This window comes from Salvelinus alpinus, chromosome 10 (assembly GCF_045679555.1).
Source record: "Salvelinus alpinus chromosome 10, SLU_Salpinus.1, whole genome shotgun sequence".
In the NCBI taxonomy this organism is placed as follows: domain Eukaryota; kingdom Metazoa; phylum Chordata; class Actinopteri; order Salmoniformes; family Salmonidae; genus Salvelinus; species Salvelinus alpinus.
Window position 1 is genome coordinate 15,829,509 of NC_092095.1, and position 25,274 is coordinate 15,854,782.

A 25,274-nucleotide genomic window follows, 5' to 3' on the forward strand; every position below is an offset into this window, starting at 1 on the left:
TTTGTTTGTGCCTTTTCTTCAGTAATCCACAGGCTCAAACGCAGTCAAAACAGGCAGACAAAAAATCCAAATTGTATCCGTAAAGTTCATAGAAACATGTCAAACGATGTTTATATTCAATCCTCATGTTGTTTTTAGCCTAAATAATCGATAATATTTCAACCGGACAATAACGTCGTCAATTTAAAAAGTAAACAAGAAAGGCACTCTCTCGGTCTCGCGCATGAAAAAGCTCTGTGACACTTTAGGGTCCACTCATTCAGACTGCTCTTACTTCCTCATTTTTCAGAATACAAGCCTGAAACAATTTATAAAGACTGTTGACATCTAGTGGAAGGCATAGGAACTGCAATTTGAGTCCTAAGTCAATGGATACTGTAATGGCGTTGAATAGAAAACTACAAAACCAAAAAAAAAAATACTTCCTGAATGGATTTTTCTCAGGTTTTCGCCTGCCATATAAGTTCTGTTATACTCACATACACTATTTTAACAGTTCTGGAAACTTTAGAGTGTTTTCTATCCAAATCTACCAGTTATATGCATATCATATCTTCTGGGCCCGAGAAGCAGGCAGTTTAATTTGGGCATGCATTTCATCCAAAATTCCGAATGCTGCCCCCTACCCTAGAGAATTTAAACAAATATATTAGATTTTAGATTTTAGATTCTTCGTTGTAACCACCCTTTGCCTTGATGACAGCTTTGCACACTCTTGGCATTCTCTCAACCAGCTTCACATGGGACGCTTTTTGGAGTTCCCACATATGCTCAGCCCTTGTTGGCTGCTTTTCCTTCACTCTGCGGTCCAACTCATCGCAAACCATCTCAATTGTGTTGAGGTCGGGTGATTGTGGAGGCCAGGTAATATGATGCAGCATTCCAGCACTCTCCTTCTTGATCAAATAGCCCTTACACACCATGGAGGTCATTGTCTTGTTGAAAAACATATTAGTATTAGTCCCACTAAACATATTAGTCCCACTAAGCGAAAACCAGATGGGATGGTGTATTGCTGCAGAAAGCTGTGGTAGCCATGCTGGTTAAGTGTGCCTTGAATTCTAAACAAATCACTGACAGTGTCACCAGCAAAACACCATCACACCTCCTCCTCCATATTGCTTGATGGTTTTTGCGACTGCACTTGAAGAAACTTTCAAAGTTATTGAAATTTTCCGAAATGTACTTACCTTCATGTCTTGAAGTAATAACCTGTTTGGGATAGGTGGCAGCATTTTCACGTTCAGATGAAAAGCATGCCCAGAGTAAACTTCCTGCTACTCAGGGAAGGAAGCTAATATTTGCATATTATTCGTATATTTGGATAGAAAACACTCTGAAGTTTCTAAAACTGTTTGAATGATGTCTGTGAGTATACCAGAACTCATATGGCAGACGAAAACCTGAGAAAAATCCAACCAGGAAGTGGGAAATCTGAGGTTTGTAGTTTTTCAACTCATTGCCTTTCTAATATACAGTGTCTATGGGGTCACATTGCAATTCCTAAGGCTTCCACTAGATGTCAACAGTCTTTAGAACCTTGTTTCAGGCTTCTACTGTGAAGGGGGAGAGAATGAGAGCTTTTTCAACCAGATGTCTGGCAGAGTGCCATGAGCTGGTCACACGCATGGCCGTGAGAGCGACCTGCGTTCCATTGCATTTCTAAAGACAAAGGAATTCTCCGGTTGAAACATTATTGAAGATTTATGTTAAAAACCTCCTAAAGATTGATTCTATACATCGTTTGACATGTTTCTGTGAACTGTTATATAACTTTTTGGACTTTTCGTCTGAACTTTCGCCTGGACTTGCCCGCGCCTCGTTTTTGTTGCCCGCGCTAACAAAAAGGAGGTATTTGGACATAAATTATGGACTTTATCGAACAAAACAAACATTTATTGTGGAACTGGGATTCCTGGGAGTGCAGCTAGCGGAACCCCTAGCCTTAAGAAGTTATATAATGGACTGTTGTTTCTCTTTGCTTATTTGAGCTCTTCTTAACATAATATGGACTTGGTATTTTACCTAATAGGGCTATCTTCTATATACCACCGCCTACCTTGGCACAACACAACTGATTGGCTCAAACACATTAAGAAGGAAAGAAATTCCAAAAATTTATTTTTAACAAGGCACACCTGTTAATTGAAATGCATTCCAGGTGACTACCTCATGAAGCTGGTTTAGAGAATGCCAAGAGTGTCTAAAGCTGTCTTCAAGACAAAGGGTGTCTACTTTGAAGAATCTCAAATATAAAATAGATTTAGATTTGTTTAACACTTTTTTGGTTACTACGTGATTCCATATGTGTTATTTCATAGTTTTGATATCTTCACTATTATTCTACAATGTAGAAAATAGTAAAAAATAAAGAAAAACCCTGGAATGAGTAGGTATGTCCAAACTTTTGACTGGTACTGTATAACCCTTAATTTGAGTTCAGTCTTCGCCAATGAGAACCAAGAGAGGCCTAGCTTTGTCCTCTATGACTGGGAAAGGCCTCGATTCTAGGCTACATCCATCTCATTAGATCAGAACAGGATGGATTCATATTACTGGTTTGCATCCTACAAAAGGATAGTTGTGTTTTGCTGCGTAACACACTTACATTATTTGTCTACCCATATGATGTGGATCACTGTCAGGTTATTAGATATAGAAGGTTCATTAACAACAGAACACCATGGTTGCCATAACACTTTAAACAGGTCGTTTGTAAATGTGTAGAATGTGTTGGTTTTGGGTCCACACTGGTAAGTTAACTTATGTAAATTAGACGGTCAGAGTGGATTTTCTCCTGAATAACTGTTCAAGGCATAACACTTTCCATTCCGCTTCAGACAACTTTGATGTAAGGCTTGATCACACCTGTAGTGACTACTTTTATCCGTCACGCCCAATGCTGCTTATCCATTGTCCACTAGATATATCAAAGCAATTCCATCCAACACAGTGCTGAAAAACAGAATGCTTCCCACCACTAGATCACATAACTAAAGGTGAGCTGGACGTGATCCCAACGCTGCCACCAATGTAGCGGAAGAAAGTGAAAGCTGCAACAGGGACTCTAACCAGGGCTCATACACGGCAAAGTGAACTCTAACGGCCGTTGCCATGAAAGCCTAGTATTCCTCTGGGCAGAGGCAGTAGGCCTACAACGCTGCCATTAAGGCGTATTACAATAGCCTAAGTATTTAATGACCATAATAATCATCATGAAATGGCCTTGGAAAAGCCATAAGTGTAAACCAACATAATTCATTATTTACATGAACCTGTTTAACTGTATTGTTTTGGTTTAATTGATCATAGTCCAGACTCGTTATAGTTACAAATACCATGCAGTTGCACAGGGGGAATTTAAACCAAACATATTTTTTTGCAGGTCTTCTGTTTCCCCACATTTATTGATGAATTAATTTCCCATCTTGAAAATGTATCCCCATTCCTTAATCAAATACCCTAATGAATGTCACAACCAAAGAAAACAGACAAATACAGCCTTTTATTCTAAACTGGCAACCATCATCAAATCTGACATAGCACCAGTATCGCAAAGTATTAAGCAAAAACAAGCATAGAAAACAGCCTTGGGATTAATATATATTTTTTTATTTTAAAATGTAAGGCTACATAAGGCTATAAATAAATGTGGGACACAAAAAAGTCAGTGTAGAACACTATTGCCCATCATGCATTGCTCCAATATCTTTCAAAAGATTGTTCTGAAGTTTGCCCCCCAAAAAATATATTTTCCAATGAATGAAGTCACACAAAAATGTGTTCCTTTTCCTTCTAATTAAGTCGCACAAAAAGTGATGTATTTTCACATGAATTAAGCCACACAAAAATGCACAAAATCTGCAGAAATTATTTTTGTAAATATTTTCACGAATTGAGTGTGAGATACACCAGGCATAGGGCCACATAGACCGTCCCCTCTAATAGCTAGAGTCCTTCCAAGCTGTCAGTCAGGCCTTTACGAGTTCATATGGACTGGGGGATGAGATATCCTCACACAGAATGGACTCTCTGTTATCGCTATTTGGATGATTTGTATTTGTATTTATTGAAATAAAACAATTAGCTGCTGCCAAGGCTTCAGCTACTCTTCGGAGGGTCCACTCAGCTGTGGGTTTCACCTCACTCAAATTGACTAATTATGTAGTTGTTTTTATTATATTATGATGACCCTATTAGTATCATAGATTCATAGCCTCAATATACTTATGGAAAAGTGGAATAAACTATTTTTCTAATTCAGAATATCAACAGTTGGTCACTGGCTAGAGAATAATTATATTGCTGATATTAAACTTGTTTTAATTAGTATTATATATAATTGCACATTGATCACCCTCCATAAAACTTTAATTATTATTATTGACTGTCATAATCAAAATAATTGTTGGTCATTTTTTATTGACCATTAGGCTGTCATGTATGAATATAGTTTGATTATTTGTGTCTTATAAACCTAACTGTGCATCATGGGTCTAAATTGACGCCTCACTTCAAGCATTTCCAGATGTCTAATAGGCATCAACCTAATCTGTGCATTTGCGTTGGTCGTCTGGCTTGGTCTGGTGGATTTGACTGTGATTTGGTCCGTCTCTAGCTTTGATGACTCGAGCTTCCTAGCTGTCAAATTGTTGCCATGGAATTGACTTCTCCCCTTTGCGGTGCGGTCCAATGGTAACCGAGTTATTTACCGTGCGAGTACGGCCAACTGAGTACGAGAAGAGGGGTAGAGGGTAACCCCAAGAGAAGGATAGTGGATATCTGAGGACCCTCCTTAGAGAGGACAGCGCACAGTAGTCCAGTAAATTGACATGTTCTGGCTCGTGTTGCCATGGAAAGCTTTTTAATAAGATTTTGAAGAGAAAAGCTCCATGCTTACCCTTTTAATTCATAAAAGCATTTGTCAGAATTTATTTCGTTTTTTAAAATGATTTATTAGAAAGTATAAGTCTCAGGTGCAGTTTTTTTGTGATTTAAGTAAAATATTAATTATTTTTTAAATGTATTTATTATTATTACAATATTATTATTATTATTATTTCCTATCATTTTGTATTATTATTGGTATAGTTATTACTTATTTACATAATTAGGCTTAATTCGTTAAATATTCAAGTTAATTTCTAAAATGCAGATATAGCATACTTATTCAAATTTGATTTAGCCTACTCTGGACTGGTGATCACATTTCAGGCACAAAATTTAAATCTAAATAATCCCAACTGAATTCAGTAGGCCCATTAGACCTGTATAGGTAGAGATACAACGTCTTTTGTTCTTCTTCACAATGGCCAGTAGCCTCTTCATCTCTCTCTCTCTCTCTCTCTCTCGCTCTCCCTCGCTCTCTGTGTGTGTGTGTGTGTGTGTGTGTGTGTGTGTGTGTGTGTGTGTGTGTGTGTGTGTGTGTGTGTGTGTGTGTGTGTGTGTGTGTGTGTGTGTGTGTGTGTGTGTGTGTGTGTGTGTGTGTGTGTGTGTGTGTGTCAAAAGACAGGGACAAAGAGTGCAGGTGCGTCTCCCAGATGACCACATTGTCTTATCATCACCATCATATTTCTGTAGAATTCACGTTAATTGTACATTAGTGTGCTATAGGCTATTTGTGGTTTGGATCAGGGTTGCGTCTGGTATGTAGAGATATATGGCAGAGGCACTTTTTGAGGAGATATATTTATATGGAGGACACTCCTGCGCACATGTCTATTAAAGAGGGATCAAGAATGAAAAACTCGCGCACAGCGAGGACCAAGGGCCAAGTGGGAAGGGGCACAAGGGCGAGGGAGATTAAATGGAAGGAGGGTTGGATGGGGATAAAGAGATGGAGGGGGTTGTGTGTGTGTGTGCGTGTGTGTGTCGTGGGGGTGATCAAGTGTTGTCAAGTGTAGCCTATGAGTGTACAGTTTCGTGAAAATGTCCTCACCAGATCGACCCGTTCGCGCGCCGCTGTTCTGGAAGTCACTTTTCACCAAGCCCCCATTTTAAACCAGGGAACACCGTGCAGACTGCACGCGCGTCTGGCCCTGGTAAAGGCTTTACAATCTGTTCCATTGATTTCCTCTTATCAAATAAACAGAATGGCACCGCGTGCGTGGACACACCTCTACCCCTCCATACACCTCCTTAAACCCTCTCACGCACTGCCCGTGCCTGCTCGCGCACCCCTCCCCTACAGTCCGGAGACGCGAGCAGCTGTGATTCAATGTAAATGTTACATGATTGACACCTCGTGATTCTACCCCCCCTTCTTTCCCTAATAGCATATCGCATATTATTAATGCGCAGTTTATGCAATAAACGCGCGTGTTCGGTCGCTGTGTTTTCTTATCTCCTGGTAACAATGCAACCAGTGAATAGATTGCCCCTGATTTGATTCACCATTTTTGATTAATGCCTGGTGAGAGGCCGTAGAGAAACGGCTGATTAATGTGATGTGATGCTGAAATGTGATATTGGCTGAAATTGCTCTAGTTGACCCTTTAAATGTAGCCGTAATCCGTGTGTTCGCTTTGATTACGTACTATAGTCTAATTGTTGTCATCAAGGCTTGCCCTATCATCTCCCATCTGGAAGTACTCTGACATATAGCCACAGAGTAGTCACCCCGCTATAGAACATTCATGAAAGCTTCGTTTTAAACCCTATAGCTGTCTTTTCTCTTTTCCATCTCTTTTTTCCTCTCCTTTGAAGAGAGCAGAAGAGTGGGCTGATATCGTCCTCATGTTGCCTATAGATTTTCGTTTATATAATCGATTGAAATGTCCCAATACATTGATTTTTGACTCAGTATTTTACAAACAAGCGTTTATAGGTCTCGATTTTATGTTAGGAATGATTCCAGCGTGACACGAGCCACAGATGAGACGGGAGTTATTGGCAAGTGATCTAAATACAAACAAGTAAACAGATTTTGTTTTGCTTGTGAAATATCAAAATTGACCGGGACAGATAATAGACACAAAAGCATTGTCCTCCTCTCCTGTCGATGAAATACTGAAAAAACACAAAGCGGTTCCTTCCTCTGAAATTCTCCTTGAATTATATACCTTCACATTGCGGAATATTAAATTAAAGTTGGATAAGTCCATGTAGAGGGGAGGCTTCGTCCAATACGGACTCATTTCCCCCATTCTGTAGCGGCAACACTTCGCTCCCCTCTTGTCAATGACAATGTGCCAAAAATCTAGGCATTTTCAAAACAGATTCCATATGCTATAAGCGGATTGCTACTGATCGTACGAGTAAGAGACAGAAAAGAGAAACGGAATGCTATTTTACCAAAGGTATAGTTTTTATTTATTCTTTGTTGCTGCATGGGTATATGCTTTTGGGAATTTAAAGGAAGGAATATTCAAAGTTATAAACTGATTGTGTGTTTATGTATTCGAGTTGTCTGGTTTAGGGTCCATGCCATTAAAACGTCGAGAAGTTTTAGGTTGGGTTAATGTGGGGGAAAAGTTCATTGGTATCGGACATTATTCGGTGTTTGAATGGAAGGAGAAGAAATGTGAGATTTCTCTGTGGAGTTATGTCTGTACGTAATGTGTAACGCAAAGTATTGGAATATGATTTGCTTCTCCCGGTAAACGTATTTTGCAAGTGAAACTATATGAACAAGTTGTATATAATTTTGGGGAATTAATTAGTTAGCATCGCAAGCTTTTATTTTATTCAAATTCACTGTGCACTGCCACGCAATATTCTAATGTGAAATTGACATGAATTTTGATATGTGATTAAATTCTGACCATTTTGATGAACATGATTTAACCATAAATTCCATTATTATGGGGCTATATTTGTCCATTGATAGTTATGGATTTTGATAAAGGAAAACTATTTTTTATTTAACATTACCTCCTTGAGTCCTTGTGTGTTTCCGTCGCTTACACACCCTGCATGTGTGCTGTTGCTTCTCTACGTGTTGTGACTTGTGTTGGGGCTGTTCTGGTTATGGTCTGTGTGTAGCCTAAGGGAGATGGGTCAGTGTGTTGGGTATAGAGGGTTTGCCAGTGGGTCTGTGTGTTTTGAGGAAAGGGTCAAACTTCCCCAGTCGTGACCTAACGGACCCCAGAGGGCGCCGGTGCTTTGGACTAAAACCATCAGATTTGAAACAAGGGAGAACAGTCCTTATGGCAGGAGTCAGACCGATACCGAGGGCTGAACATGCCTCAAAGCAATGGAAAACAATGACCCAGGGAGAAAGCGTCAGGAATTTGATCCTATATTATTGTATTATTATTGTAATAACCATTCACAAAAAGCAATAGTAGTTATATTTTTATTCGTATTCGTTTAAATATTAAACACTTGCAAATGGTCTTTCTGATACAAGCTCAATTAGCAACGTACGGTCCTTTTTTTATCGTTTTATTTCACCCTTCAGTCTAACCTGAGGACACACACACACACACTCTGAGTTTACAGATAATCTATAATTAATTGGGGATTCTGAGATATGGAAATGGGGCGAAATGTTAGTTAACTTGCTCTTTTGTCAAGCAGCCTCCGGAGAAAGAGCATCGTCTGCTGGAACAGTGAGAGGGAGGCGACCGGGGATTTACAAATGCATGAGGTTAAGATAAAGAGTATCAGGCCCTTAAATCCGCCTTACTTTCTTCTTTCACCGTGAAAACAAAAGAAAAGACAAGTGAATGTCTGCAATATATGGACATGTCCCTCACAGTCGCCTGCTACGAGTGTATTAGTCTGCATCCTCGCAAGAAAATAAGTGACCACTTGAAAATAAAATCAATCAATAGTTAAACATTCAGAACAACCTTCAGTCCATCGCACCAGGTTTGTTATTATAGCCTTACGATTCTGTGAGACCAGAAAAGCTGTCTGCAACGCTCCGTCCATTGCCTCTTGCTCCATGCTGGTTTTCCAACCAGGCAGCGGCTTGTCTGGCTTCTCCTGTCCGCTGAGTGAGTCTCCTCTCCGGGAAGAGCAGTTTGGAAACCCTATAGGACGCTAAAAAGCCACAGCCTCAGAAAAGTGACGCCTCGGCTGACCACATTTAACACAGGTTACAGCCCTAGTAGTCCGGGAAACAGCAGCCCTGGGTCGAGCTTGGTTCGGGGTGGGTCGGTGTGGGTCTGGTTCAGTTGTAGGCTACTGCAGTAGGATGTATTCGCTGCCAGCAGCCTTATCATAGGATCCCAAAACCCAGCTCAGTCAATTCACCCCTTCGATTTTTTTTCATGAAGGAGAACCGATGTCCTGCTTCCCTACACGATGAAGACCATGTTCAGGTCTCTCTCCTGATAGCGACTGTTAAGAGAGAGAACAAGTTTAAAAGGGTCAGCGTGGAAGGGAACAAAGTTAAACGGACTAATGCCATGAATAGGCCTATATAGATGTATTGTTTTGAATGGGTCTTACATTGTCTGAGGTGTTATGCATGGCTCCACAAAGCCCAGTCCTCCTATGTGGACTGGGAGTTGGTAACATGTGGATGGCTTTGATGCTCATGTATTTGCAGTTTTTTATTTATTTTCTAAGGTGATGCTTGTGTAGGCTATAGGCTACTTTCTATTGATCACGAGATAAATGTTTACCCTCGTACCGTCACAAAAAAACACATTATAAACACGTTGTTATTTTAACCCGTATCTTCTAATGACTGGTTCCTTTCTTATAATGTAGCCTATGCATTAGGCATATCTATCTACTATGTCATATACATACTGCTATGTTCTTGACACCCATAGACGCGTAGACCAATCTATGCTCTTCTATGCTCTACAATAAGTCAATTCCATGCTACAGTATTTAACCTTTTAAATACTCTTAAAACATAATGAAGGAAGAACGTAATGTAGGCCTTCTAATTTAGACTTTATTAGTTGACTTTGCATCAAGTTATGATATTGAGATTGAATGTATATGTAAATAAATATCATACCCACCTTTCAGATAAGGCCGGCGTGTTCCTCCACTGTATAGGCCTAAACGCCTGTTCTCTTCAGTTTTTCATAGCCAGACATATGCTTTCTTGTTCTGTCATAGTTTCACAACTATGTAATAAACATATCGACATTGTGTTCAATATTGACAACATGCCCTTGTTCAATCGGTTTACACATTTACAACACATTTACAACACAGTTAAACACATTCAATTAGTCTCTATCTGAAACAGGGTTCTAAGTAAGCCTCTTCAATCTGTGCATCTCTCAAGATTCCACATATTTAAATCCAGTAGATCAAATATTATCCTATATATTTAATAAAATCAGGATATAAAAATAAGCAAACGCATCAATACATTTGGAATATATACTGACATTCTGAACAGCTTTAACATAATTCTATATTATATATGTGCCTTGCACCGGGTGGCATATCAGGCTATAGTTTTGTCCTCATCTGTGGACCTTTATATAAAAAAAGGATGAATTCTCAAATTCTATACCCTATTTGGTTAACAGGAAATGGCTATTTGTTGTTCTGCATGTCTTTGGACTGACCGGTAAAACCGTAAAAAAATTCCCCGGTTAAGATCACTTTGGTCTATCTGACGAGTTCCGTCCTACGGGCTTTGCTCTGGACAGGGGCTCAGTGCGTCATTTGCAATGTGGAGACTGTTGATCAGCTCGCTAATTACACCTTTCTCTGTGTTCCTCTCTCTCTTCCTCTCTCTCCCACCCTCTCTCATTCGCCCTCTCTCTTCCATTCCCAGAGTGCATATCGGGAATAGACACACAAAGACATGCGCACTCAACTTAATCAGCCATTTTTTTAAACAGGGCTAAAACGATAATAATTAGCAGAATAAAGACATATCGGATTTTCATTTCCTTTCCGCCGTTTCTCGACCCCTCCACAACCGAAACTGAGAGGCTGCAGTCGAGACATCTTCCACCGATCGGACCCAAAGGATAGCTTTCATACCGTTTGCCATTTTGTATGTTTATTTTTTTTCAATAAAGTTGGAAGGATTATACATTTTTTCCCCTTTTTCCATTTTTGTGTTATCATATTTCGCAACCATTGGATGTGACTTTGTTTTGAAACCAAAAACAGGAGACGAGAGGGAACGAACTGCGGGGGGTAGAAAGTAAGTTTTTTTCTATAAGTTTTATTGAGTAGTGGGTGTTAAATTCAGGTCAAATATTGAATATCTATTTAGGTGGATCCCGCAGAATGTTTGACATAGCGCTCAGCAGATAACAGCTGTTTTCATGCGGTATGTTTCCGGCCAGAGCCCAGCCTAGCTTTGCCTTGGAAAACATACCGCATATTGAGGTGTTTGTTGAAGTCCTGCTTTGGTTTAACTAGCAGAGAATTGTCACGGGCCAGACGAAAGCCTTTACGTGAGTGTCATTGCCATTGCTGCCTCGGCCAAATCTGCTCTCAAAGTTTGCTAGGGTTTGTCTGATTCCGATCATATGTCATACTATCTGTGAAATACAACGGAAAACAAATCGTTACATGATATCACGTATTTCCCCGGTGTGGCTTGGTTAATAATTACGGCGCTAGACTAGACGTAACGAGGTCCGATCTCTGGTGGTCTAGGATACGTGAATGTTTTATCCCTGTTGTTTTCCCCCGGTGAAAGAGTTCTGCCTGGTTTCAGTGCTGGACCACTTGTAAAAGCTGGACCTGGCGGTTCGGCAGTTAGGCTACAATGTATCCATTCATATATTTTCTGATAATGTCGCTATCTTCCTCACGTTATTGTTACGTTTCACACCGTATAAATTCTTAAGCGACGCGAAGAGCAACACGATTTACACCGTCACGCTTATATATTGTTTAGATAGATGCATGTATTGTCTTTTTAAATTATACTATTGAGATTCAATGTATATTCAATGTATAATGGTCCTACAATTCCCAAGTACCTGCTGCGTGTAAAGGAGTAGCCATTGTACCGAGGCGTGGGTGGCTGTGTCGCCGGGGGAGGAGACCAGTCGTTGGGCTACTGATAGCACGCAGGTCCCCTGGATCCAGAAACTCACGGTTCTTAAATCTTTTTGATAAAATATTAAAAACCGGCATTGGTGAAAAAAGAGCGTAAGAGGCCCAAACTCTTCATTATGTGTTCTCTATTTTCTTTACTCTTGTCCTATTGCCGTAACGTAAGATTCATGTTCTCCCCATTCATTCGCTTTGATGGGTTCATATTTGTTCTCCATATAATGAATTGTCCTTTCATTGCCAGTGATGAGGTTTCAGCCCAGGCTGCGGTGGTGAGTTGTCTATACATGCTGATGGTTTAGTGTAACTTGGGGTACAGAGGAGAGGTGAGGAGAGGGGCTGTGGTAGGTGTTTTGCCTGATGGCTGGTTTGAGGTAGAACCTTGGCTGGGATTGGGACACGACAGTGACAGGGACATCGATCGCTTGCATTAAGAGAGAGAAAAAAACCCACCGGGACACAAGAGGCAGCTTCAAACTCCGGTATGTAAGGTTGTGTGTGTGTTCGCGCTCTCCGCTCGCTCTTTCTAGGGCACATCAGCAGCATGATGATATTTCTACTGGATATCAACTACGGCTTTCTCTTCTTCCGCATATTAGGACGATTTTTAAATTTCTTTGTTTTTGCTTTGATTTAAGGGAAAATCATTTGAGCTATTTTCGGGTATTTGTAGTTCTTTAGCTAGATACATAACTTTGGAAACAAATGCATCCACCCTTTGTATTTTATGGATTTACGATCTTTTTTAATTAAGGACTGTTGGACTAAAGCAAAAATGAGGACTGCAGAAATAATTTTACCATTGTACAATTTTGGATACAATTATTGTGATAAATATTTGTATTCAATTATTATTATTATTATAATTATGCTGCAATAGTGGTTTGGAACTATGACTGGCATATTTTAAGGATATGTCCAACGAATTACATTTGTTAATTTTTGTGCATTAATGAGTTTGAGAATTAAAGTTGATATAACCTATTTGAGACCTTTTAACATTTATCTGAATAGTGGTGATTTGGGAGCAATGGGTGTTCAATGCTTGGTAGTGAAATTCATGTATGCTACTAATATTTTATTTCTAATAAGCTATGCAACACTCCATTTAACGATGTGTAAAACCCCCCAAAAAGGAAATGATGAGAAAAGATGGAAAAATTTAATTACAGTGAGTTTCGTCAGAATTTGTGATGTAATTGTCTCTCAGACCATGGCTGCGTCCTTTCTCTGTCTCAGTCCTGTTCCTAAGGCAATGCTACTGAGCCTTCAGTTTGTCTGACGACTCCGCGTTGGTTTTGTTTTACTGTGATGATGAATATTCTGATTATTACAGCAATGTTATTACTGTGTGTGTGCGCGCGCACGCACGCGCCTGCGTTATATAGCACATTAGCCCGGGTTTAAAGCAAGCCTCAGATAGGGGATTGAGGATGTGTTTGACCTATACTGCCAGTCTTGGAGGACAATTGAAAATGAGGAGTAAACGCTGTAATTGGTTATTATCAAAAACAATGCAAGGCGTTTCAGTACATCAATGTGCTTACAACAGGAGAAGGTAAAGGCGGCAGAGAGTGGTAATAACAGAATATATATAACAGCGCTTCTACATCTGCCTTGCTTGCTGTTTGGGGTTTTAGGCTGGGTTTCTGTGTAGCACTTTGTGACATCGGCTGATGTAAAAAGGGCTGTATTAATACATTTGATTGAAATTTGATTGTATAATAACACGTGTATTAGTGTGTATAAAACACATCGAGCCAATGGGGACAGGAAGGGACACAAAACAAGAGACAGCCCCATGGTTCTTCTGTGTAAAGGCTTATAGTTTAACTGCATTTATAACTCACAAGATCCTGTATTAGTGCTTCTCATATGATTCAACATCTTCCACAGCTAAAAGCACATTTCATCATTACAACCTTAATCAAGGTGCTACTAGAGAGAAAGACAATAGGGGGAAGAAGAAGGGATAGGAGAAGAGAGGGACAGGGGCAGGGAGAGGGAGAGAGGGAGAGGGGCAGGGAGAGAGATAGAGGGAGAGGAGCAGGGAGATATATAGGGGACGAGAGGGAGAGGGGCAGGGAGAAAGCGAGGAAGAGGGAAAGTGGCAGGGAGAGAGTGAGGAAGAGAGGGAGAGTGGCAGGGAGAGGGATAGAGGGAGAGTGGCAGGGAGAGGGATAGAGGGAGAGGAGCAGGGAGAGAGATAGAGGAGAGGAGCAGGGAGAGAGATAGAGGAAGAGATGGAGAGGGGCAGGGAGAGAGTAAGAAAGAGAGGGAGAATTGCAGGGAGAAAGATAGAGACGAAACCTCCCTATAACTCTCCCCGGGCAGGCAGGCATATCCAGCAGGAAGATTGGCTTCAGCCTCTCTTCGGGTCGACGATGTGTCATTTCCACCCAGCCTCATCACCCTCTACCTATCTGATATTAATGGGAAAATCAATATTTCAGGGATTAAATTTCCCTCCTTCATTTTTTATGGTTTCTACCTCAATAAGTCTCTCTTCTAATAGATGGAAGTCAGAGAGAGAGAGAGAGAGAGAGAGAGAGAGAGAGAGAGAGAGAGAGAGAGAGAGAGAGAGAGAGAGAGAGAGAGAGAGAGAGAGAGAGAGAGAGAGAGAGAGAGAGAGAGAGAGAGAGAGAGAGAGAGAGAGAGAGAGAGAGAGAGAGAGAGAGAGAGAGAGAGAGAGAGAGAGAGAGAGAGAGAGAGAGAGAGAGAAAGAGAATTGCAACAAGCCTATCTTCCTGCATTTTAACGTTTTTTTCCCTGTAGATCTCTATAGGATGTAGTCAGGAGGACAGTCTCACTGCTTTACCGATCAGACTAAAGGTAGAAAGGGGAAAAATATGAGTCTGGTTGAATACATAAGACGGCCTAGTAATCCAAGTAGTAGTTATTACTAAAGAGAAGATGCCTTACACACACACACACACACACACACACACACACACACACACACACACACACACACACACACACACACACACACACACACACACACACACACACACACACACACACACACACACACACACACACACACACACACACTTCGGTTATTTCTAAATCCCCATCATTGAATGCCACGGTCGGGTGAGCAGAATGACTTTGTACACACCAGACAGTCAAGTAAGGCTCTCTTTTTTTTTCTTCATTTTTAACAGAAGGAAGTGGATGTATCTTGGAGAAATTGTAAATGTGGTGTTTGATATGTGGTTAGTGTGTGTGATGTATGGAAGTTAATGAAATGTCCTAGCAGCAGTAGCCTGTATGATTATACAGGCACAGATGCATTACCACAGTCATACGCATCTCATTTTCACATGGAATAGACTGTGACTCCTGTGGCCCTGCAGACCTTCATTAAGAGACAGTACAACTGTGGACACCTGCTTATTCCACCTTCCTTCCTCTACCATCTGGTGTGTGTCAAACAGCTGTGTGATTTCCATATGTGCTAGTGATATTGTTCTCAGTTTTTCTTCTTATTAGACTGACCTAGATTTGAGAGAGGGATAGCTATTGATAGAGGGACAGAGTGAGACAGTCCTGTGTGGCTCAGTTGGTAGAGCTTGGGTTTTCCAACGCCAGGGTTGTGGGTTTGATTCCCAAGGGAGAAAATTACAAAAATGTATTCACTGACTACTGTATGTTGCTCTGGATAAGAGTGTCTACTAAATGACTGGAATGTAAAGAGAGGGGCGATAGGTTTGTAATCGTAGCAGCAGCGACGCTTGGATGCACAGCCGTTAGGATGTGAAAGGCACATCCTGTTACTAAAACACTCATATTCTGCTCTCTTCCTGTGCCTCCAGTCCTTCATTTAATTTTTCCCTCTTTCATTTAATTTGGGATGAGATGTAGGCTAGTGTCGGTCAGTGCTCTTTTTAATGGTTTTAATGTGAGGTTAGAGTTACACACCGGGTTAATACAGTCCACACTAATTCTCTCCCCATACAGTCACTCAGTTAACAGGAAACAACCTGGTTCTCTCCCCATACAGTCACTCAGTTAACAGGAAACAACCTGGTTCTCTCCCCATACAGTCACTCAGTTAACAGGAAACAACCTGGTTCTCTCCCCATACAGTCACTCAGTTTAATGGAAACAACCTGGTTCTCTCCCCATACAGTCACTCAGTTTAAAGGAAACAACCTGGTTCTCTCCCCATACAGTCACTCAGTTAACAGGAAACAACCTGGTTCTCTCCCCATACAGTCATTCAGTTAACAGGAAACAACCTGGTTCTCTCCCCATACAGTCACTCAGTTAACAGGAAACAACCTGGTTCTCTCCCCATACAGTCACTCAGTTTAATGGAAACAACCTGGTTCTCTCCCCATACAGTCACTCAGTTAACAGGAAACAACCTGGTTCTCTCCCCATACAGTCACTCAGTTAACAGGAAACAACCTGGTTCTCTCCCCATACAGTCACTCAGTTAACAGGAAACAACCTGGTTTTCTCCCCATACAGTCACTCAGTTTAAAGGAAACAACCTGGTTCTCTCCCCATACAGTCACTCAGTTTAAAGGAAACAACCTGGTTCTCTCCCCATACTGTCACTCAGTTAACAGGAAACAACCTGGTTCTCTCCCCATACAGTCACTCAGTTTAAAGGAAACAACCTGGTTCTCTCCCCATACAGTCACTCAGTTTAATGGAAACAACCTGGTTCTCTCCCCATACAGTCACTCAGTTAACAGGAACCAACCTGGTTCTCTCCCCATACAGTCACTCAGTTTAAAAGAAACAACCTGGTTCTCTCCCCATACAGTCACTCAGTTTAAAAGAAACAACCTGGTTCTCTCCCCATACAGTCACTCAGTTTAAAAGAAACAACCTGGTTCTCTCCCCATACAGTCACTCAGTTTAATGGAAACAACCTGGTTCTCTCCCCATACAGTCACTCAGTTTAAAGGAAACAACCTGGTTCTCTCCCCATACAGTCACTCAGTTAACAGGAAACAACCTGGTTCTCTCCCCATACAGTCACTCAGTTTAAAGGAAACAACCTGGTTCTCTCCCCATACAGTCACTCAGTTTAATGGAAACAACCTGGTTCTCTCCCCATACAGTCACTCAGTTTAATGGAAACAACCTGGTTCTCTCCCCATACAGTCACTCAGTTTAAAGGAAACAACCTGGTTCTCTCCCCATACAGTCACTCAGTTTAAAGGAAACAACCTGGTTCTCTCCCCATACAGTCACTCAGTTTAATGGAAACAACCTGGTTCTCTCCCCATACAGTCACTCAGTTTAATGGAAACAACCTGGTTCTCTCCCCATACAGTCACTCAGTTTAAAGGAAACAACCTGGTTCTCTCCCCATACAGTCACTCAGTTTAATGGAAACAACCTGGTTCTCTCCCCATACAGTCACTCAGTTAACAGGAAACAACCTGGTTCTCTCCCCATACAGTCACTCAGTTTAAAAGAAACAACCTGGTTCTCTCCCCATACAGTCACTCAGTTTAAAAGAAACAACCTGGTTCTCTCCCCATACAGTCACTCAGTTTAAAAGAAACAACCTGGTTCTCTCCCCATACAGTCACTCAGTTTAAAGGAAACAACCTGGTTCTCTCCCCATACAGTCACTCAGTTTAAAGGAAACAACCTGGTTCTCTCTCCATACAGTCACTCAGTTTAATGGAAACAACCTGGTTCTCTCCGCATACAGTCACTCAGTTTAATGGAAACAACCTGGTTCTCTCCCCATACAGTCACTCAGTTTAAAGGAAACAACCTGGTTCTCTCTCCATACAGTCACTCAGTTAACAGGAAACAACCTGGTTCTCTCCCCATACAGTCACTCAGTTTAATGGAAACAACCTGGTTCTCTCCCCATACAGTCACTCAGTTTAAAGGAAACAACCTGGTTCTCTCCCCATACAGTCACTCAGTTTAAAGGAAACAACCTGGTTCTCTCCCCATACAGTCACTCAGTTTAAAGGAAACAACCTGGTTCTCTCCCCATACAGTCACTCAGTTTAATGGAAACAACCTGGTTTTCTCCCCATACAGTCACTCAGTTTAATGGAAACAACCTGGTTCTCTCCCCATACAGTCACTCAGTTTAATGGAAACAACCTGGTTCTCTCCCCATACAGTCACTCAGTTTAATGGAAACAACCTGGTTCTCTCCCCATACAGTCACTCAGTTTAAAGGAAACAACCTGGTTCTCTCTCCATACAGTCACTCAGTTAACAGGAAACAACCTGGTTCTCTCTCCATACAGTCACTCAGTTAACAGGAAACAACCTGGTTCTCTCCCCATACAGTCACTCAGTTTAAAGGAAACAACCTGGTTCTCTCCCCATACAGTCACTCAGTTTAATGGAAACAACCTGGTTCTCTCCCCATACAGTCACTCAGTTTAATGGAAACAACCTGGTTCTCTCCCCATACAGTCACTCAGTTTAAAGGAAACAACCTGGTTCTCTCCCCATACAGTCACTCAGTTTAATGGAAACAACCTGGTTCTCTCCCCATACAGTCACTCAGTTTAAAGGAAACAACCTAGTTCTCTCCCCATACAGTCACTCAGTTTAAAGGAAACAACCTGGTTCTCTCCCCATACAGTCACTCAGTTTAATGGAAACAACCTGGTTCTCTCCCCATACAGTCACTCAGTTAACAGGAAACAACCTGGTTCTCTCCCCATACAGTCACTCAGTTTAAAGGAAACAACCTGGTTCTCTCCCCATACAGTCACTCAGTTAACAGGAAACAACCTGGTTCTCTCCCCATACAGTCACTCAGTTAACAGGAAACAACCTGGTTCTCTCCCCATACAGTCACTCAGTTAACAGGAAACAACCTGGTTCTCTCCCCATACAGTCACTCAGTTTAATGGAAACAACCTGGTTCTCTCCCCATACAGTTACTCAGTTTAAAGGAAACAACCTGGTTCTCTCCCCATACAGCCACTCAGTTTAAAGGAAACAACCTGGTTCTCTCCCCATACAGTCACTCAGTTTAATGGAAACAACCTGGTTCTCTCCCCATACAGTCACTCAGTTTAAAGGAAACAACCTGGTTCTCTCCCCATACAGTCACTCAGTTTAAAAGAAACAACCTGGTTCTCTCCCCATACAGTCACTCAGTTTAAAAGAAACAACCTGGTTATCTCCCCATACAGTCACTCAGTTTAAAAGAAACAACCTGGTTCTCTCCCCATACAGTCACTCAGTTTAAAGGAAACAACCTGGTTCTCTCCCCATACAGTCACTCAGTTTAAAGGAAACAACCTGGTTCTTTCTCCATACAGTCACTCAGTTTAATGGAAACAACCTGGTTCTCTCCGCATACAGTCACTCAGTTTAATGGAAACAACCTGGTTCTCTCCCCATACAGTCACTCAGTTTAAAGGAAACAACCTGGTTCTCTCTCCATACAGTCACTCAGTTAACAGGAAACAACCTGGTTCTCTCCCCATACAGTCACTCAGTTTAATGGAAACAACCTGGTTCTCTCCCCATACAGTCACTCAGTTTAAAGGAAACAACCTGGTTCTCTCCCCATACAGTCACTCAGTTTAAAGGAAACAACTTGGTTCTCTCCCCATACAGTCACTCAGTTTAAAGGAAACAACCTGGTTCTCTCCCCATACAGTCACTCAGTTTAAAGGAAACAACCTGGTTCTCTCCCCATACAGTCACTCAGTTTAATGGAAACAACCTGGTTCTCTCCCCATGCAGTCACTCAGTTTAATGGAAACAACCTGGTTCTCTCCCCATACAGTCACTCAGTTTAATGGAAACAACCTGGTTCTCTCCCCATACAGTCACTCAGTTTAAAGGAAACAACCTGGTTCTCTCCCCATACAGTCACTCAGTTTAATGGAAACAACCTGGTTCTCTCCCCATGCAGTCACTCAGTTTAATGGAAACAACCTGGTTCTCTCCCCATACAGTCACTCAGTTTAATGGAAACAACCTGGTTCTCTCCCCATACAGTCACTCAGTTTAAAGGAAACAACCTGGTTCTCTCTCCATACAGTCACTCAGTTAACAGGAAACAACCTGGTTCTCTCTCCATACAGTCACTCAGTTAACAGGAAACAACCTGGTTCTCTCCCCATACAGTCACTCAGTTTAAAGGAAACAACCTGGTTCTCTCTCCATACAGTCACTCAGTTAACAGGAAACAACCTGGTTCTCTCCCCATACAGTCACTCAGTTAACAGGAAACAACCTGGTTCTCTCCCCATACAGTCACTCAGTTTAATGGAAACAACCTGGTTCTCTCCCCATACAGTCACTCAGTTTAAAGGAAACAACCTGGTTCTCTCTCCATACAGTCACTCAGTTAACAGGAAACAACCTGGTTCTCTCCCCATACAGTCACTCAGTTAACAGGAAACAACCTGGTTCTCTCCCCATACAGTCACTCAGTTTAATGGAAACAACCTGGTTCTCTCCCCATACAGTCACTCAGTTTAAAGGAAACAACCTGGTTCTCTCCCCATACAGCCACTCAGTTTAAAGGAAACAACCTGGTTCTCTCCCCATACAGTCACTCAGTTTAATGGAAACAACCTGGTTCTCTCCCCATACAGTCACTCAGTTTAAAGGAAACAACCTGGTTCTCTCCCCATACAGTCACTCAGTTTAAAAGAAACAACCTGGTTCTCTCCCCATACAGTCACTCAGTTTAAAAGAAACAACCTGGTTATCTCCCCATACAGTCACTCAGTTTAAAAGAAACAACCTGGTTCTCTCCCCATACAGTCACTCAGTTTAAAGGAAACAACCTGGTTCTCTCCCCATACAGTCACTCAGTTTAAAGGAAACAACCTGGTTCTTTCTCCATACAGTCACTCAGTTTAATGGAAACAACCTGGTTCTCTCCGCATACAGTCACTCAGTTAACAGGAAACAACCTGGTTATCTCCCCATACAGTCACTCAGTTTAAAAGAAACAACCTGGTTCTCTCCCCATACAGTCACTCAGTTTAAAGGAAACAATCTGGTTCTTTCTCCATACAGTCACTCAGTTTAAAGGAAACAACCTGGTTCTCTCCCCATACAGTCACTCAGTTTAAAGGAAACAACCTGGTTCTTTCTCCATACAGTCACTCAGTTTAAAGGAAACAACCTGGTTCTCTCTCCATACAGTCACTCAGTTAACAGGAAACAACCTGGTTCTCTCCCCATACAGTCACTCAGTTTAATGGAAACAACCTGGTTCTCTCCCCATACAGTCACTCAGTTTAAAGGAAACAACCTGGTTCTCTCCCCATACAGTCACTCAGTTTAAAGGAAACAACTTGGTTCTCTCCCCATACAGTCACTCAGTTTAAAGGAAACAACCTGGTTCTCTCCCCATACAGTCACTCAGTTTAAAGGAAACAACCCGGTTCTCTCCCCATACAGTCACTCAGTTTAATGGAAACAACCTGGTTCTCTCCCCATGCAGTCACTCAGTTTAATGGAAACAACCTGGTTCTCTCCCCATACAGTCACTCAGTTTAATGGAAACAACCTGGTTCTCTCCCCATACAGTCACTCAGTTTAAAGGAAACAACCTGGTTCTCTCTCCATACAGTCACTCAGTTAACAGGAAACAACCTGGTTCTCTCTCCATACAGTCACTCAGTTAACAGGAAACAACCTGGTTCTCTCCCCATACAGTCACTCAGTTTAAAGGAAACAACCTGGTTCTCTCCCCATACAGTCACTCAGTTTAATGGAAACAACCTGGTTCTCTCCCCATACAGTCACTCAGTTTAAAGGAAACAACCTGGTTCTCTCCCCATACAGTCACTCAGTTTAATGGAAACAACCTGGTTCTCTCCCCATGCAGTCACTCAGTTTAATGGAAACAACCTGGTTCTCTCCCCATACAGTCACTCAGTTTAATGGAAACAACCTGGTTCTCTCCCCATACAGTCACTCAGTTTAAAGGAAACAACCTGGTTCTCTCCCCATACAGTCACTCAGTTTAATGGAAACAACCTGGTTCTCTCCCCATACAGTCACTCAGTTTAATGGAAACAACCTGGTTCTCTCCCCATACAGTCACTCAGTTTAATATGGAAACAACCTGGTTCTCTCCCCATACAGTCACTCAGTTTAAAGGAAACAACCTGGTTCTCTCCCCATACAGTCACTCAGTTAACAGGAAACAACCTGGTTCTCTCCCCATACAGTCACTCAGTTAACAGGAAACAACCTGGTTCTCTCCCCATACAGTCACTCAGTTTAAAGGAAACAACCTGGTTCTCTCCCCATACAGTCACTCAGTTAACAGGAAACAACCTGGTTCTCTCCCCATACAGTCACTCAGTTAACAGGAAACAACCTGGTTCTCTCCCCATACAGTCACTCAGTTTAATGGAAACAACCTGGTTCTCTCCCCATACAGTCACTCAGTTTAAAGGAAACAACCTGGTTCTCTCCCCATACAGTCACTCAGTTTAACAGGAAACAACCTGGTTCTCTCCCCATACAGTCACTCAGTTAACAGGAAACAACCTGGTTCTCTCCCCATACAGTCACTCAGTTTAATGGAAACAACCTGGTTCTCTCCCCATACAGTCACTCAGTTTAAAGGAAACAACCTGGTTCTCTCCCCATACAGTCACTCAGTTTAAAGGAAACAACCTGGTTCTCTCCCCATACAGTCACTCAGTTTAATGGAAACAACCTGGTTCTCTCCCCATACAGTCACTCAGTTTAATAGGAAACAACCTGGTTCTCTCCCCATACAGTCACTCAGTTTAAAGGAAACAACCTGGTTCTCTCCCCATACAGTCACTCAGTTTAATGGAAACAACCTGGTTCTCTCCCCATACAGTCACTCAGTTTAAAGGAAACAACCTGGTTCTCTCCCCATACAGTCACTCAGTTTAAAGGAAACAACCTGGTTCTCTCCCCATACAGTCACTCAGTTTAATGGAAACAACCTGGTTCTCTCCCCATACAGTCACTCAGTTTAACAGGAAACAACCTGGTTCTCTCCCCATACAGTCACTCAGTTTAAAGGAAACAACCTGGTTCTCTCCCCATACAGTCACTCAGTTAACAGGAAACAACCTGGTTCTCTCCCCATACAGTCACTCAGTTAACAGGAAACAACCTGGTTCTCTCCCCATACAGTCACTCAGTTAACAGGAAACAACCTGGTTCTCTCCCCATACAGTCACTCAGTTTAATGGAAACAACCTGGTTCTCTCCCCATACAGTCACTCAGTTTAAAGGAAACAACCTGGTTCTCTCTCCATACAGTCACTCAGTTAACAGGAAACAACCTGGTTCTCTCCCCATACAGTCACTCAGTTTAATGGAAACAACCTGGTTCTCTCCCCATACAGTCACTCAGTTTAAAGGAAACAACCTGGTTCTCTCCCCATACAGTCACTCAGTTTAATGGAAACAAACTGGTTCTCTCCCCATACAGTCACTCAGTTTAAAGGAAACAACCTGGTTCTCTCCCCATACAGTCACTCAGTTTAAAGGAAACAACCTGGTTCTCTCTCCATACAGTCACTCAGTTAACAGGAAACAACCTGGTTCTCTCCCCATACAGTCACGCAGTTTAATGGAAACAACCTGGTTCTCTCCCCATACAGTACAGTCACTCAGTTTAATGGAAACAACCTGGTTCTCTCCCCATACAGTCACTCAGTTTAATGGAAACAACCTGGTTCTCTCCCCATACAGTCACTCAGTTTAAAGGAAACAACCTGGTTCTCTCCCCATACAGTCACTCAGTTTAAAGGAAACAACCTGGTTCTCTCCCCATACAGTCACTCAGTTTAAAGGAAACAACCTGGTTCTCTCCCCATACAGTCACTCAGTTTAAAGGAAACAACCTGGTTCTCTCTCCATACAGTCACTCAGTTAACAGGAAACAACCTGGTTCTCTCCCCATACAGTCACTCAGTTTAATGGAAACAACCTGGTTCTCTCCCCATACAGTCACTCAGTTTAAAGGAAACAACCTGGTTCTCTCCCCATACAGTCACTCAGTTTAAAGGAAACAACCTGGTTCTCTCCCCATACAGTCACTCAGTTTAAAGGAAACAACCTGGTTCTCTCCCCATACAGTCACTCAGTTTAAAGGAAACAACCTGGTTCTCTCCCCATACAGTCACTCAGTTTAAAGGAAACAACCTGGTTCTCTCCCCATACAGTCACTCAGTTTAATGGAAACAACCTGGTTCTCTCCCCATACAGTCACTCAGTTTAACAGGAAACAACCTGGTTCTCTCCCCATACAGTCACTCAGTTTAAAGGAAACAACCTGGTTCTCTCCCCATACAGTCACTCAGTTTAATGGAAACAACCTGGTTCTCTCCCCATACAGTCACTCAGTTTAATGGAAACAACCTGGTTCTCTCCCCATACAGTCACTCAGTTTAAAGGAAACAACCTGGTTCTCTCTCCATACAGTCACTCAGTTTAACAGGAAACAACCTGGTTCTCTCCCCATACAGTCACTCAGTTTAATGGAAACAACCTGGTTCTCTCCCCATACAGTCACTCAGTTTAAAGGAAACAACCTGGTTCTCTCCCCATACAGTCACTCAGTTTAATGGAAACAACCTGGTTCTCTCCCCATACAGTCACTCAGTTTAAAGGAAACAACCTGGTTCTCTCCCCATACAGTCACTCAGTTTAATGGAAACAACCTGGTTCTCTCCCCATACAGTCACTCAGTTTAAAGGAAACAACCTGGTTCTCTCCCCATACAGTCACTCAGTTTAAAGGAAACAACCTGGTTCTCTCCCCATACAGTCACTCAGTTTAAAGGAAACAACCTGGTTCTCTCCCCATACAGTCACTCAGTTAACAGGAAACAACCTGGTTCTCTCCCCATACAGTCACTCAGTTTAACAGGAAACAACCTGGTTCTCTCCCCATACAGTCACTCAGTTTAACAGGAAACAACCTGGTTCTCTCCCCATACAGTCACTCAGTTTAAAGGAAACAACCTGGTTCTCTCCCCATACAGTCACTCAGTTTAACAGGAAACAACCTGGTTCTCTCCCCATACAGTCACTCAGTTTAATGGAAACAACCTGGTTCTCTCCCCATACAGTCACTCAGTTTAAAGGAAACAACCTGGTTCTCTCCCCATACAGTCACTCAGTTTAATGGAAACAACCTGGTTCTCTCCCCATACAGTCACTCAGTTTAAAGGAAACAACCTGGTTCTCTCCCCATACAGTCACTCAGTTTAATGGAAACAACCTGGTTCTCTCCCCATACAGTCACTCAGTTTAATGGAAACAACCTGGTTCTCTCCCCATACAGTCACTCAGTTTAACAGGAAACAACCTGGTTCTCTCCCCATACAGTCACTCAGTTTAACAGGAAAC

At 41.9% G+C, this 25,274-nt stretch overlaps 1 protein-coding gene and 1 long non-coding RNA gene across 3 annotated transcripts in view; one reads left to right on the top strand and one right to left on the bottom strand.

Moving 5' to 3' along the window:
- Positions 1–8,282: 8,282 nt before the first annotated feature.
- On the bottom strand, positions 8,283–12,227 carry LOC139531549 (uncharacterized). Its single transcript, XR_011666381.1, has 3 exons — positions 11,868–12,227; positions 9,927–10,034; positions 8,283–9,288 (listed from the first exon to the last, which is right to left on the bottom strand). It is a non-coding gene; the product is annotated as an uncharacterized lncRNA (long non-coding RNA).
- Positions 10,673–25,274, top strand: part of LOC139531548 (zinc finger homeobox protein 4-like) — a 165,503-nt gene continuing 150,901 nt past the window's right edge. For both annotated transcript variants that reach the window (XM_071328080.1, XM_071328081.1), the window contains exon 1: positions 10,673–11,077. The gene's annotated coding sequence lies outside the window, so the exon portion shown is untranslated. The remainder of the gene's footprint in view (positions 11,078–25,274) is intronic.